The sequence below is a fragment of the Coregonus clupeaformis genome, chromosome 40, assembly GCF_020615455.1.
Source record: "Coregonus clupeaformis isolate EN_2021a chromosome 40, ASM2061545v1, whole genome shotgun sequence".
Lineage (NCBI taxonomy): Eukaryota > Metazoa > Chordata > Actinopteri > Salmoniformes > Salmonidae > Coregonus > Coregonus clupeaformis.
Genome location: NC_059231.1, coordinates 9864595 through 9879260, shown reverse-complemented (window position 1 = coordinate 9879260; position 14666 = coordinate 9864595). Strand labels below are relative to the sequence as shown.

At 45.4% G+C, this 14666-nt stretch overlaps 1 long non-coding RNA gene across 1 annotated transcript in view; it reads right to left on the bottom strand.

Annotated features, from left to right (window-relative positions):
• LOC123482911 overlaps positions 1–1908 on the bottom strand; it is a 3075-nt gene extending 1167 nt beyond the window's left edge. The window contains exons 1-2 of the long non-coding RNA XR_006658012.1: positions 1846–1908; positions 1353–1484 (exon numbers count right to left, since the gene is read on the bottom strand). This is a non-coding gene — a long non-coding RNA (uncharacterized LOC123482911). The remainder of the gene's footprint in view (positions 1–1352; positions 1485–1845) is intronic.
• Positions 1909–14666: the final 12758 nt, after the last annotated feature.

Genomic DNA, 14666 nt, shown 5'->3' with positions numbered 1-14666 from the left:
TATTGAGTAGGCCTATATCTTTGTTTAATCTAATTAATCAAATAATGAATCTAATAATACAAATCCTTATTATTTTGTAATAAACTGTCTTTTTACATATTGCAATAAAGTTGACTAAAGTAGAAGCTCGTGTTTTGTTTGTAGGTGTCTTCACTTGGTAATGAGTAGTAAGTAATATATATAGAAATTGTTCATAGGTAACAATAAAGTTACACTTCACTTTAAATAGCTAAATCATGTGTAACAACTAGCGACAACCTTGTAATCACACAGATATTCCAGATATGTACTCTGTGTTGTATTAGTGTGTTTATTTTCTCACTTGGATGGTGTTTTCAGAGTCTGAAGATTAGATTGTCAGAATGTACTTTTTTAGGTACACAATAATAACAGGTAAGTACCCCTCAAGATACACTTCCTGTTAAAGATACACTTCCTGTTAAAGATACACTTCCTGTTAAAGATACACTTCCTCTTAAAGATACACTTCCTGTTAACTAGCTACATCCTGTGTAACACCTAGTAATTACATTGAACTTGTGCAGATATTGCATGTACTCAGTGGTGTACTAGTGTGTACTCTGTATGAACATGTACTCAGTGGTGTACTAGTGTGTACTCTGTATGAACATGTACTCTGTGTTGAGTTTGTTGGTTTATCCTCTCTCTTGGATGGCAAGGAGGTTCAGGTTGTCATAATGGGTAATGTGCACATTTCATTTAATAAAGTTCATAATTTCATAAATTCATAAAGTTTTTTTTTTTTTAATAATCTGGCATGACACCAGTATGGTAGACTATATCTGAACTGTTTTTTTTTGTAAACTCAACCAATTTATACCCTTTTTAGTAACATTTTTTAGGTGCAAGTGCTAGCAAGAACATTGAGTGCAGATTTTGAAGAGTGTTCATTAGCCTCTATTGATCCTCCAACCTGTAACCTCTGGCACCCAGCGCATCTGTCCACAAGAGATTACAACCTCGTGACGGTCATTACCTAATCGGATACAGCTGACAAGAAACCAAACGCTCAATTTAGTGGAAACTTGTCCATTTTGTAACAAGCATGGTAGCATGGTAACAACTACAATACTTGTCACAGTGAAACGCTTTACAGATACCCATCGTACAAACAGCAGGCAATGCAGAAGCAGTAGCACAACTCCCTAGAAGGCAGGAACCTAGGAAGAAACCTAGAGAGGAACCAGGCTAGGAGGGGAAAAACTCCCTAGAAGGCAGGAACCTAGGAAGAAACCTAGAGAGGAACCAGGCTCTGAGGGGAAAAACTCCCTAGAAGGCAGGAACCTAGGAAGAAACCTAGAGAGGAACCAGGCTCTGAGGAGAAGGTTCACCTCATTGAAGAAGGGGGCGTTGGTGCCCTCCTTGACGGTGGTCTGTTTCTTTTCGTCTCCTATCTCCATGGTTACGCTAGGGTCAATGTTCTCCCCCACCAGCTGTTTGGCCTCTGTGATGTTGATGGCAATCTGGAGGGAACATAATCAGAATCACCTTTGTTCGCCAAGTGAAACGGTGCTGCCAGCAATGGACAGACAGAACATAGACAGAGGAATGTACACATAATATACATGCAGTATTTACAATATGGATACAGTAAACAGAAAAAAGGTACACTTGATAGGAGAGGACATTTACAGTTAAGAATTTACAGATTTTGTCGTATGAGGACAGAACTTAGATGGCAATGTGTCCCAAATAGCTCACAGATGGAGAAGAAGCATCCAGGGGCCATTCCCTCAACACGGAAGAAACAGATACAATATGAATCAATCAGGGCTATTCCCTCAACACGGAAGAAACAGATACAATATGAATCAGTCAATCTACCTGGAAGGTCTGTGGCTTGCTCTCACTGTCCAGAATCTTTGGTCTTAGTTTAGACCTGTGTGGAGTTATTAAAGTTACATTATTACCATGAGTTATACAGTATGAGTTATATGAAGGAGAGAGGAGAGCTAGTTTGAGTCCCAAATGCCACCCACATGCCACCCACATGCCACCCATGGGTGCCATTTGGAACAAAGACTCTGGGCTCCATTTGAACAAACCAATGGTAAATCTTAGCGCTTGTTGTAATGCTATAGGTTTGAGGGTGTGTCAGAAATATGTTTTAATATTTTTGCTATATTTTCACAACCGGAATTATGGATGCAGTAGCTGGCAGTGGCGTGAAAGGGCTCGGTTTTTGATGAATAAACAAGGTATAGGTATGTCGAGGCTTGACCCCTCACTGGCCAATCAGAACGTGCTCCATGGCTAAGTATGTTGGGTATTTACGGCCTTATATGTTGTCATTAACTACAACTCGAACGGTAGTCTGTTATTGCCTAGTTTATTAAATAGCCTACAGAAACCAAATATGTTTGCTAACTATGTTGAACATGTTTGCAGTCCACACTGTAAGAAGACTAATCGCATGGCTTCAATATGGAACAGTATTGACATAGCATTCACACTGATATAGGGGCTAGGCCTACTGTACATTTGCATTATGTCTGCCATGTCTGAGCCGTGGACATGCCAAACGTTGTCAATAAGCAAGATTAAATTCACTATTGATAAGGCTTAAAAAGAGAGTGAATAATTCGAATAAAATTCGAATCAAAACGAAACAACTTGTTTTAAATAGGCTATGTCTAAATACTGTTACAGTCACCATAATTGCTCCCTGTTGGCATATTAATACAACATAGACTTTCTGAGCGCCCAACATTTTTTAATATAAATACAGTTTTTTACATAAAATACTGTAAAAACACCAGCAAATTAGCTCTAAGTAATTTTAATTTTAGAAATCTGTTCCAAAGTATTCCCACGCATAATAGAGAGATATATATATGATTGTATACAAACGTAAGCAAGGTTTTGAAATTATTATGTTTTAGTCAAAAATTCTATCTGTTTGGGGCTTCTTGCGGCAAATTTGTAATTACGGTCAGGCCCCTTGACCATCCACTCGAGAAATACTTGGCCCGCGGCTGAATCCAGATGATGATCCCTGCTATAGTCATTGCATTCACATTTCGAGAACCACTGCCGTTGATATGGTGACTTTGCCAGGTGAAAGGTAAACAAACACTCCGGCTAATAGCTAAGCGGATTCAGCACCACGGACAACGAAAAACAATAAGCAGTCTTTTTTTTTTTTTATAATAACTTGATGTTCCTAAACGGGTTTCCTACAGTCACTGACACCTTTCATGCAACGGGCATCGCCCATAATGAGTCCAAACGTTTCACAGACGCTGGACAGAAATGATGTCCAATAGAAATAAAAAAAGGGGCTGTTGTGCTGCTCATGATATTGTAATAAAACATGGTGACGTACCCAATAAGGCTACTGTGTTTGCTCATCCTCCGCTAGCTAAATCAATGCCATAACCAATTGCGTTACCGCTAAAGATCAGATTTTGGTCGGTCTTGAATATCCCTAGTTGCCTGACTGAAATGGGCATATTGGCGCTCGTTTTTTAAGGACACACCTAAAATATTTCCACCCCTCTCACCTCAGCGCGAGCGAGCTAATGTTAGACAGGTAAATTACCAACGCTGGCATACGGGGTGGACACTTGCGCCTCCTTAGCACCTAAAATACAGCCGGTAATGTTTTTTTAAAAATGTATTTATTCAACATTTATTTAACCAGGAAAATACTCTTGAGGTTAGAAACCTCTTTTTCAAGGGGGACCTGACAAGAGGAAGGAAGTAGGAAGTACTCAGTGTGTACACACAACACACAAAACAATACAATACAATACAATACAATACAATACAACACAATACAATACATTAAAAACGTATGTTGTGATGTACCTCTTGGTCTGGGGTAGCTGTCGGACAGGTAAGGTATCCTGGGGAACCAGGCTGACCATCGTCGGGGCGCTGTACTGACGGACCAGGGACCTCAGCATTACCCTCTGGCTCTGTAAGGGCATGACAGAAATCAATCAATCATGTTGATCAACAGTGAAAATACATTGGCAAGGAAACACTCCCTATTATGAAGAAACATAGAGAGGAACCAGAATCAGAGGGGAGGCCCATCATCCTCTGGTTCAGCTATGGAAGTCAACATGTCATGATGTTCTGAATCTAATGTAACTAGACTGAGTTCCATCTGTATCCGGGGGGAAAATGGCTCTCCATGTTTAAAAGTAGTGACCCATGATGGGTAAATATCGTCTCATGTGTATCCTTAATCCGAGAGTACATAATGCAATACTCCACAAAATACAGAAGCACATGACTGTTTGATCAGGGTTAACTGACTGTATGGATATGGCTTATGGGGTGTGTCCCAAATGGGACCCTATGGGACCCAAATGGGCCCTGGTTGAAGTTAGTGCACTACGTAGGGAATAGGGTGCCATTTGGGATGCACACATGTCCAATCACAATCTGCTCTTAATGTTCACAGCAGCGTGTTTGTTTTCAAGGACGTACCTAGAGCTCCTTTATTGGCCAAGACAAGACCGGTCGTGGTGACTCTCTTCTTCTTCTTCCCTTTCAGCCCGAAAATCCCTCCCCTTCCTGTATAAACATTAGACATGAGACCCCTCCCCTTCCTGTATAAACATTAGACATGAGACCCCTTCCCCTTCCTGTATAAACATTAGACATGAGACCCCTCCCCTTCCTGTATAAACATTAGACATGAGACCCCTTCCCCTTCCTGTATAAACATTAGACATGTGACACTCCACTTACCCTGTATAGAGCGATTAAGACATTAGGGAATGCCTTCCTGTATAAACATTAGACATGAGACCCCTCACCTTCCTGTATAAACATTAGACATGAGACCCCTCCCCTTCCTGTGTAAACATTAGACATGAGACCCCCCCACTTCCTGTATAAACATTAACAGACATGAGACCCCTCCCCTTCCTTGTATAAACATTAGACATGAGACCCCTCCCCTTCCTGTATAAACATTAGACATGAGACCCCTTCCCCTTCCTGTATAAACATTAGACATGAGACCCCTCCCCCTTCCTGTATAAACATTAGACATGAGACCCCTCCCCTTCCTGTATAAACATTAGACATGAGACCCCTCCCCTTCCTGTATAAACATTAGACATGAGACCCCTTCCCCTTCCTGTATAAACATTAGACATGAGACCCCTCCCTTTCCTTGTATAAACATTAGACATGAGACCCCTCCCCTTCCTGTATAAACATTAGACATGAGACCCCTCCCCTTCCTGTATAAACATTAGACAGATGAGACCCCTCCCCCTTCCTGTATAAACATTAGACATGAGACCCCTTCCCCTTCCTGTATAAACATTAGACATGAGACCCCTCCCCCTTCCTGTATAAACATTAGACATGAGACCCCTCCCCTTCCTGTATAAACATTAGACATGAGACCCCTCCCCTTCCTGTATAAACATTAGACATGAGACCCCTCCCCTTCCTTGTATAAACATTAGACATGAGACCCCTCCCACTTCCTGTATAAACATTAGACATGAGACCCCTCCCCCTTCCTGTATAAACATTAGACATGAGACCCCTCCCCTTCCTGTATAAACATTAGACATGAGACCCCTCCCCTTCCTGTATAAACATTAGACATGAGACCCCTCCCCTTCCTTGTATAAACATTAGACATGAGACCCCTCCCCCTTTATGTATAAACATTAGACATGAGACCCCTCCCCCTTCCTGTATAAACATTGACGTGAGACCCCTCCCCCTTCCTGTATAAACATTAGACATGAGACCCCTCCCCTTCCTGTATAAACATTAGACATGAGACCCCTCCCCCTCCCTGTATAAACATTAGACATTAGACGTGAGACCCCTCCCCTTGCTGTATAAACATTAGACATGAGACCCCTCCTCCCTCCCTGTATAAACATTAGACATGAGACCCCTCCCCCTCCCTGTATAAACATTAGACATGAGACCCCTACCCCTTCCTGTTTAAACATTAGACATGAGACCCCTCCCACTCCCTGTATAAACATTAGACATTAGACATGAGACCCCTCCCCTTCCTGTATAAACATTAGACATGAGACCCCTCCCCTTCCTGTATAAACATTAGACATGAGACCCCTCCCCTTCCTGTATAAACATTAGACATGAGACCCCTCCCCCTTCCTGTATAAACATTAGACATGAGACCCCTCCCCCTTCCTGTATAAACATTAGACATGAGACCCCTCCCCCTTCCTGTATAAACATTAGACATGTTAGACCCCTCCCCTTCCTGTATAAACATTAGACATGAGACCCCTTCCCCTTCCTGTATAAACATTAGACATGAGACCCCTCCCCCTTCCTGTATAAACATTAGATGTTAGACCCCTCCCCTTCCTGTATAAACATTAGACATGAGACCCCTCCCCCTTCCTGTATAAACATTAGATGTTAGACCCCTCCCCACCCTGTATAAACATTAGACATGAGATCCCTCCCCCTTCCTGTATAAACATTAGACATGAGACCCCTCCCCTTCCTGTATAAACATTAGACATGAGACCCCTCCCCCTTCCTGTATAAACATTAGACATGAGACCCCTCCCCCTTCCTGTATAAACATTAGACATGAGACCCCTTCCCCTTCCTGTATAAACATTAGACATGAGACCCCTCCCCTTCCTGTATAAACATTAGACATGAGACCCCTCCCCCTTCCTGTATAAACATTAGACATGAGACCCCTCCCCTTCCTGTATAAACATTAGACATGAGACCCCCCCCCTCCCTGTATAAACATTAGACATGAGACCCCTCCCCCTCCCCGTATAAACATTAGACATGAGACCCCTCCCCCTTCCTGTATAAACATTAGACATGAGAACCCTCCCCCCTCCTTGTATAAACATTAGACATGAGACCCCTCCCCCTCCCCGTATAAACATTAGACATGAGACCCCTCCCCCTTCCCGTATAAACATTAGACATGAGACCCCCTCCCCCTCCCTGTATAAACATTAGACATGAGACCCCTCCCCTTCCTGTATAAACATTAGACATGAGACCCCTCCCCCTTCCTGTATAAACATTAGACATGAGACCCCTCCCCCTCCCCGTATAAACATTAGACATGAGACCCCTCCCCTTCCTGTATAAACATTAGACATGAGACCCCTCCCCTGTATAAACATTAGACATCTCCCCTGTATAAACATTAGACATCTCCCCCTCCCTGTATACATTTACGTCATTTAGCAGACGCTCGTATCCAGAGCGACTTACAGGAGCAATTAGGGTTAAGTACCTCGCTCAAGGGCACATCGACAGATTTTTCACCTAGTCGGCTCGGGGATTAGAACCAGCGACCTTTCGGTTACTGGCACAACGCTCTTAACCACTAAGCTACCTGCCGCCCTACAACATTAGACATGAGACCCCTCTCACTCATGAACAGCAATACACCTTAATCACACATAATACATAGGCTACATACCAACGCACATACTGGCCCAGGTTTTCTTTTACTCAGGTAAATAATGCACCCGGTTCAACTAATCAAGGGCTTTGATGACGAGTTGAGTGGTTTAATCAAAAGTGCTAGTGCTGGGCTGGAATAAACACGCGCATCCCTGCGGGGGGTTGAGAAACACTGTTCCAACTGACATTAGCAATTTGCAGAATTGAAAGTTGTTTTAAGATCATCTCACCTGCCACTGTGACCTGATGGATCCTTATCCATTTCGACAGGAAAATATACCCAGGGGTCACTGGGCACGCTCCCTCCACACCAAGATGTTAACACACTGTCCCGATTCCTGTCCCGATGCTACCAATAACACTTAAAAGCTGCGTAGGATGATCTCCTCTGACACGCGCTCTCTGGTGTCATTTGGCGTGACCAGATGTGTCTGACTGCACTCTGTCTCACGATACACCTTCCACTTCGCTGGGCTTCTCTGGTACCCGCCCTTGTTTGACTTTCAGTGGTTTGAATTTTATTTCCTGCATATCGATATTAACCTGCTTTTCCTCCCCAGTTCACATGTAGTAAATGACTGAACCAATGGGACAATGTTGAATCCTGTAGCTTTCTCTGTTGAGTCTCTCTATTGAGTCTCTCTATTGAGTTTATCTAATGAGTCTCTCTATTCAGTTTCTCTATTCAGTTTCTCTATTGCAAAGTAGAACAATGATCTTGACATGTAGACTAAATTATCAGATTCAGTTAATCTTTTCAGAATGTAGATAGGACTGGGCTATAGCGGGCCGTTTTCCCGGATGCAGATTAAGCCAGCGCTAAAAATGCATTTGAAATAGGTCAAGCCTAAGTACAATCTGTGTCCGGGAAACCGCTCCATAAACACCTATACAACTGTGCACTGCCACATACAGCCACATACTGCCACATACTGCCACATACAGCCACATACAGCCACATACTGCCACATACTGCCACATACAGCCACATACAGCCACATACAGCCACATACAGCCACATACTGCCACATACTGCCACATACTGCCACATACTGCCACATACTGCCACATACTGCCACGTGTACTGTGTGTTGTAAGTGGGGAAGAAGGTGAAACAAACAACTTACTTGGGTTTGGAATCCATTTGATTATTTCAGGAATGTTGCAGTTTCTCTCGCAGTCTGAAATTGGACAGTTCAAGCACACGGACAGAACATCCTTGTTGGACCGAGGTGATATGAGCTAGGAGAACAGCATCTAGACAGACTTGTGGCTGAGTGGTATTGGCTGGTGACATGCTCTTTACTGAGAACAGAAAACATCCAGACTGTAGCATATGGTGACCCAGACTTTATGATTATGTTATTTGCTCAGGAATCAATCCATGTTCTGATCTGGTTTTATAACTGGGAACAGCTTTACTTTCAAACTCCATTGTTTAAAAAAATTCCCCAGTGTAATTTGCATCTAAAAATAAATGCATTGTGAAACTATCACCAGCCCTATACTACCGGTCAAAAGTTTTAGAACACCTACTCATTCAAGGGTTTTTCTTTATTTTTACTATTTTATACATTGTAGAATAATAGTGAAGACATCAAAACTATGAAATAACACATATGGAATCATGTAGTAACCAAAAAAGTGTTAAACAAATCAAAATATATTTAATATTTGAGATTCTTCAAATAGCCACCCTTTGCCTTGATGACAGCTTTGCACACTCTTGGCATTCTCTCAACCAGCTTCATGAGGTAGTCACCTGGGATGCATTTCAATTAACAGGTGTGCCTTGTTAAAAGTTAATTTGTGGAATTTATTTCCTTCTTAATGCGTTTGAGCCAATCAGTTGTGTTGTGACAAGGTAGGGGTGGTATACAGAAGATAGCCCTATTTGGTAAAAGACCAAGTCCATATTATGGCAAGAACAGATCAAATAAGAGAATTGACAGTCCATCATTAATTTAAGTCATGAAGGTCAGTCAATGCGGAACATTTCAAGAACTTTGAACGTTTCTTCAAGTGCAGTCGCAAAAACCATCAAGCACTGTGATGAAACTGGCTCTCATGAGGACCGCCACTGGAATGGAATACCCAGAGTTACCTCTGCTGCAGAGGATAAGTTCATTAGAGTTAACTGCACCTCAGATTGCAGCCCAAATAAATGCTTCACAGAGTTCAAGTAACAGACACATCTCAACATCAACTGTTCAGAGGAGACTGTCTGAATCAGGCCTTCATGGTCGAATTGCTGCAAAGAAACCACTACTAAAGGACACCAATAATAAGAAGAGACATGCTTGGGCCAAGAAACATGAGCAATGGACATTAGACTGGTCGAAATTTGTCCTTTGGTCTGATGAGTCCAAATTGGAGATTTTTGGTTCCAACCGCTGTGTCTTTGTGAGACGCGGTGTGGGTGAACGGATGATCTCTGCATGTGTATTTCCCACCATAAAGCATGGAGGAGGAGGTGTTATGGTGTGGGGGTGCTTTGCTGGTGACACTGTCTGTGATATATTTAGAATTCAAGGCACACTTAACCAGCATGGATACCACAGCATTCTGCAGCGATACGCCATCCCATCTGGTTTGGGCTTAGTGGGACTATCATTAGTTTTTCAACAGGACAATGACCCTGCACACCTCCAGGCTGTGTAAGGGCTATTTTACCAAGAAGGAGAGTCATGGAGTGCTGCATCAGATGACCTGGCCTCCACAATCCCCCGACCTCAACCCAATTGAGATGGTTTGGGATGAGTTGGACCGCAGAGTGAAGGAAAAGCAGCCAACAAGTACTCAGCATATGTGTGAACTCCTTCAAGACTGTTGGAAAAGCATTCCAGGTGAAGCTGGTTGAGAGAATGCCAAGAGTGTGCAAAGCTGTCATCAAGGCAACGGATGGCTATTTGAAGAATCTGAAATATGAAATATATTTTGATTTGTTTAACAGTTTATTGGTTACTACATGATTCCATATGTGTTATTTCATAGTTTTGATGTCTTCACTGTTATTCTACAATGTAGAAAATAGTAAAAATATAGAAAAACCCTTGAATGAGTAGGTGTTGTAAAACTTTTGACCGGTAGTGTATGTATTCTATAAGTCAACAGAAGATAAATTGGCAGCAGGCCACCTGAAGTTGTTTACACATTATGGTGAACAGGATCCAGAAACTGGCAGTGAACACACCCCTGGTAAACACAGCTCAACTCACAAACATGACACACCAAGGGGCCAATAAATGAATCTGACATCTCAACATGAGGGACAGAGAGGTTGTTTTGGTAACTTGATCACATGTAGCTCATTGGCTGTAGTATTGAATAAATATTACTGAACACAAATATAAAAGGCAACGTGCAACAATTTCTAAGATTTTACTCAATTACAGTACAGGCAATCCGTCAATTGAAATAAATTCATTAGGCTCTAGTCTATGGATTTCACATGACAGGGCAGGGGTGCAGCCATGGGTGGGCCTGGGAGGGCATAGGCCCACTCACCTGGCAGCCAGGCCCACCCACTGGGGAGCCAGACCCAGCCAATCAGAATGATTCTTTCCCCACAAAAGGGGTTTATTGCAGAGCCTAACCTTCCCGTGTAATGATAATGCTGTTTAATCAGCTTCTTGATTTGCCACACCTGTCAGGTGGATGGATTATCTTGGCAAAGGAGAAATGCTCACTAACAGAGTTGCAAACAAATTTCTTCACAAAATGTGCGTATGGAAAATGTCTGGGATTTTTTATTTCAGCTCATGAAACATGGGACCAACACTTTACATGTTGCGTTTATATATTTGTTCAGTGTAGTTAGTTACATTACAGTGGCGGAGGCTGCAGTAATCAGCAGGGCGGTATGCACTGCATACCAATCCAGCGTCCTGGCATCGACTAGGCGGTCGCCTAATGAACTGCATGCCAATCCAGCATCCTGGCATCGACTAGGCGGTCGCCTAATGCACTGCATGCCAATCCAGCATCCTGGCATCGACTAGGCGGTCGCCTGATGCACTGCATGCCAATCCAGCATCCTGGCATCGACTAGGCGGTCGCCTGATGCACTGCATGCCAATCCAGCATCCTGGCATCGACTAGGCGGTCGCCTGATGCACTGCATGCCAATCCAGCATCCTGGCATCGACTAGGCGGTCGCCTGATGCACTGCATGCCAATCCAGCATCCTGGCATCGACTAGGCGGTCGCCTGATGCACTGCATGCCAATCCAGCATCCTGGCATCGACTAGGCGGTCGCCTGATGCACTGCATGCCAATCCAGCATCCTGGCATCGACTAGGCGGTCGCCTGATGCACTGCATGCCAATCCAGCATCCTGGCATCGACTAGGCGGTCGCCTGATGCACTGCATGCCAATCCAGCATCCTGGCATCGACTAGGCGGTCGCCTGATGCACTGCATGCCAATCCAGCATCCTGGCATCGACTAGGCGGTCGCCTAATGCACTGCATGCCAATCCAGCATCCTGGCATCGACTAGGCGGTCGCCTGATGCACTGCATGCCAATCCAGCATCCTGGCATCGACTAGGCGGTCGCCTGATGCACTGCATGCCAATCCAGCATCCTGGCATCGACTAGGCGGTCGCCTGATGCACTGCATGCCAATCCAGCATCCTGGCATCGACTAGGCGGTCGCCTAATGCACTGCATGCCAATCCAGCATCCTGGCATCGACTAGGCGGTCGCCTAATGCACTGCATACCAATCCAGCATCCTGGCATCGACTTGGCGGTCGCCTAATGCACTGCATACCAATCCAGCATCCTGACATCAACTTTTGCAGAGGGGCTCACTTTTGCAGCCACACCTCAGGAGTTTTGTTAGCCTCTGGTAAGAGTGTCCACAAACATTTCCATGAATCAACTGATTTAGCCCATCTAAATCTTTCTGGTGAAGGTGCCGATTGGATGGTTTCAGACTTCTTGAACAAATGCTTGTTTGGTACACTGCTCGGTTTGAATGTTGCAGCAGTGCAGCTTGTGTTGGTGGGATGTTCTCCATCGAGAATGAACTCTTGGAGAAGAGATCCTTCCTCAGATAATTGAGATAATCTAGGTTGGTTGTCTTGTCAAAGAGAACACAGGTACAGTGGGGGAAAAAGTATTTAGTCAGCCACCAATTGTGCAAGTTCTCCCACTTAAAAAGATGAGAGAGGCCTGTAATTTTCATCATAGGTACACGTCAACTATGACAGACAAATTGAGAAAATTTTTGTGTTACTTATATTAATGGCACCTGTTTTGAACTTGTTGTCAGTATAAAAGACACCTGTCCACAACCTCAAGATGGAATGGAAGCTTGGTTGTCTCCCCAACTTTCTTTCAGACGCCCTTTTCTCACTTCTCTCTCGTTGAGTCTTTTGGACTATCTTCTTCTTTGTGTCCCACCCAATATCCATTCTATGGAGTTTTTCAACTGGTGCTCTACCCAAGGCAGGACGACACTGCTGCCATATCCGGCAAATGTGGAAACTTGGTGGGTAGGCAAGGAATGGACAATGACAGCTCTGTCAATGATTTTGGCATCAGAAGAAGAGGGTTGTCACGGACGTTGAAGGACGGGTCAGACCAAGGCGCAACGTGAAATGCTGTTTATAATAAAGATAAACACACAAACAAAAACAACAAAACAACGTAACGTGAAGTCCTCAGGCTGAACACAATACAAGCCTCTAACACAGACCAAGAACACACAACAACTGATTGCCAACAGGCTGCCTAAGTATGATCCCCAATCAGAGACAACGAGCGCAGCTGCCTCTGATTGGGAACCACACCCGGCCAAACATAGAAACACAAACCTAGAATGTAATCATAGAAATGCTAACATAGATCTCCACACCCTGACTCAACATACTAGAGCTCCATAAGTCAGGGCGTGACCAGGGTACAGGTGGGTAGGAGTCTAACCTTCCCGTGTAAGGTGTCTAACCCCACTGCACAAACCTGACATAACAGCTCTGGGCGTGACGACCACATTCTCTCCGCCTACCCGTTGCGCCCCTGGTCTGGTCTGGACCTCAGCGCGATGCTTCCCCTCTCCTTCCTTCCACGATGCACCAAGCCCTGTCTGGACCCTGGTGTGGGAGACCCCGAACCTGGAGAGGGGCTGATGTCTGGGCCTGGATCGGCACTCCTCCCGCGATGCACCAAGCCCTGTCTGGGCCCTGGTGTGGGAGACCCCGAACCTGGAGAGGGGCTGACGTCTGGGTCTGGACTGGAGCCGCTGACCGGAACTGGACTTGGCACCGGTGGAGCGGACTACTCTGGCTCCGGAGTGGAGCTGCTGACCGGAGCTGGACTGTGCATTGGTGGCGCGGACTGCTCTGGCTCCGGAGTGGAGCTGCTGACCGGAGCTTGACTGGACCCCGGTGGAACGGCCTGCTCTGGTTCCGGAGTGGATCCGCTGACCGGAGCTGGACTGGACCCCGGTAGAGCGGAATGCTCTAGCTCCGGAACGGGCCGGACTGGGGACACACACCACTGGCTTGGTGCGGGGAGTAGGCATGGACCGTACCGGACTGGGAACACGCACCACAGGTCTGCTGCGAGGAGCAGGATATAATGGACCTTGGAGGCGTACTGGAGGTCTGGAGTGTACAGCTCGCACAACCCGTCCTGGCTGGATGCCCACTTTCGCACGGCACGTGCGGGGCGCTGACACAGGACGCACTGGGCTGGCGACACAGTGCGTAGGACTGGCGCAGGATATACTGGACCGTGGAGGCGCACTGGAGACCAGGAGCGTTGAGCCGGCACAACCCGTCCTGGCTGGATGCCCACTGTGAAGGCGCACTGGGCTGTGCATGCGCACTGGCGATACAGTGCGTAGCTCCGCATAACACGGAGCATGCACGGTCACACGCTTCCTAGCGTGAGTACGGCGAGTTGGCTCTGCTCTGAACCCAGGCTCCGCCAACCACTCCGTGTGCCCCCCCAAAAATGTTTTCTTGGGGCTGCTTCTCTGGCTTTCTTCCTGACCGAGTCCTTTTGTGTTTCCGTTGCTCCTCCCTAGCCAGGGCCTCCACAGTCGCCTCCCAAGGACGGCGATCCATCCCAGCCTGAATTTCCTCCCATGTCCAAGATCCCTTTCCGTCCAGGATCTCCTCCCATGTCCAGGAGGTCAGCTCCTGGGCACGCTGCTTGGTCCATTTTTGGTGGGATCTTCTGTCACGTTCGTTGAAGGACGGGTCAGACCAAGGCGCAGCGTGAAATG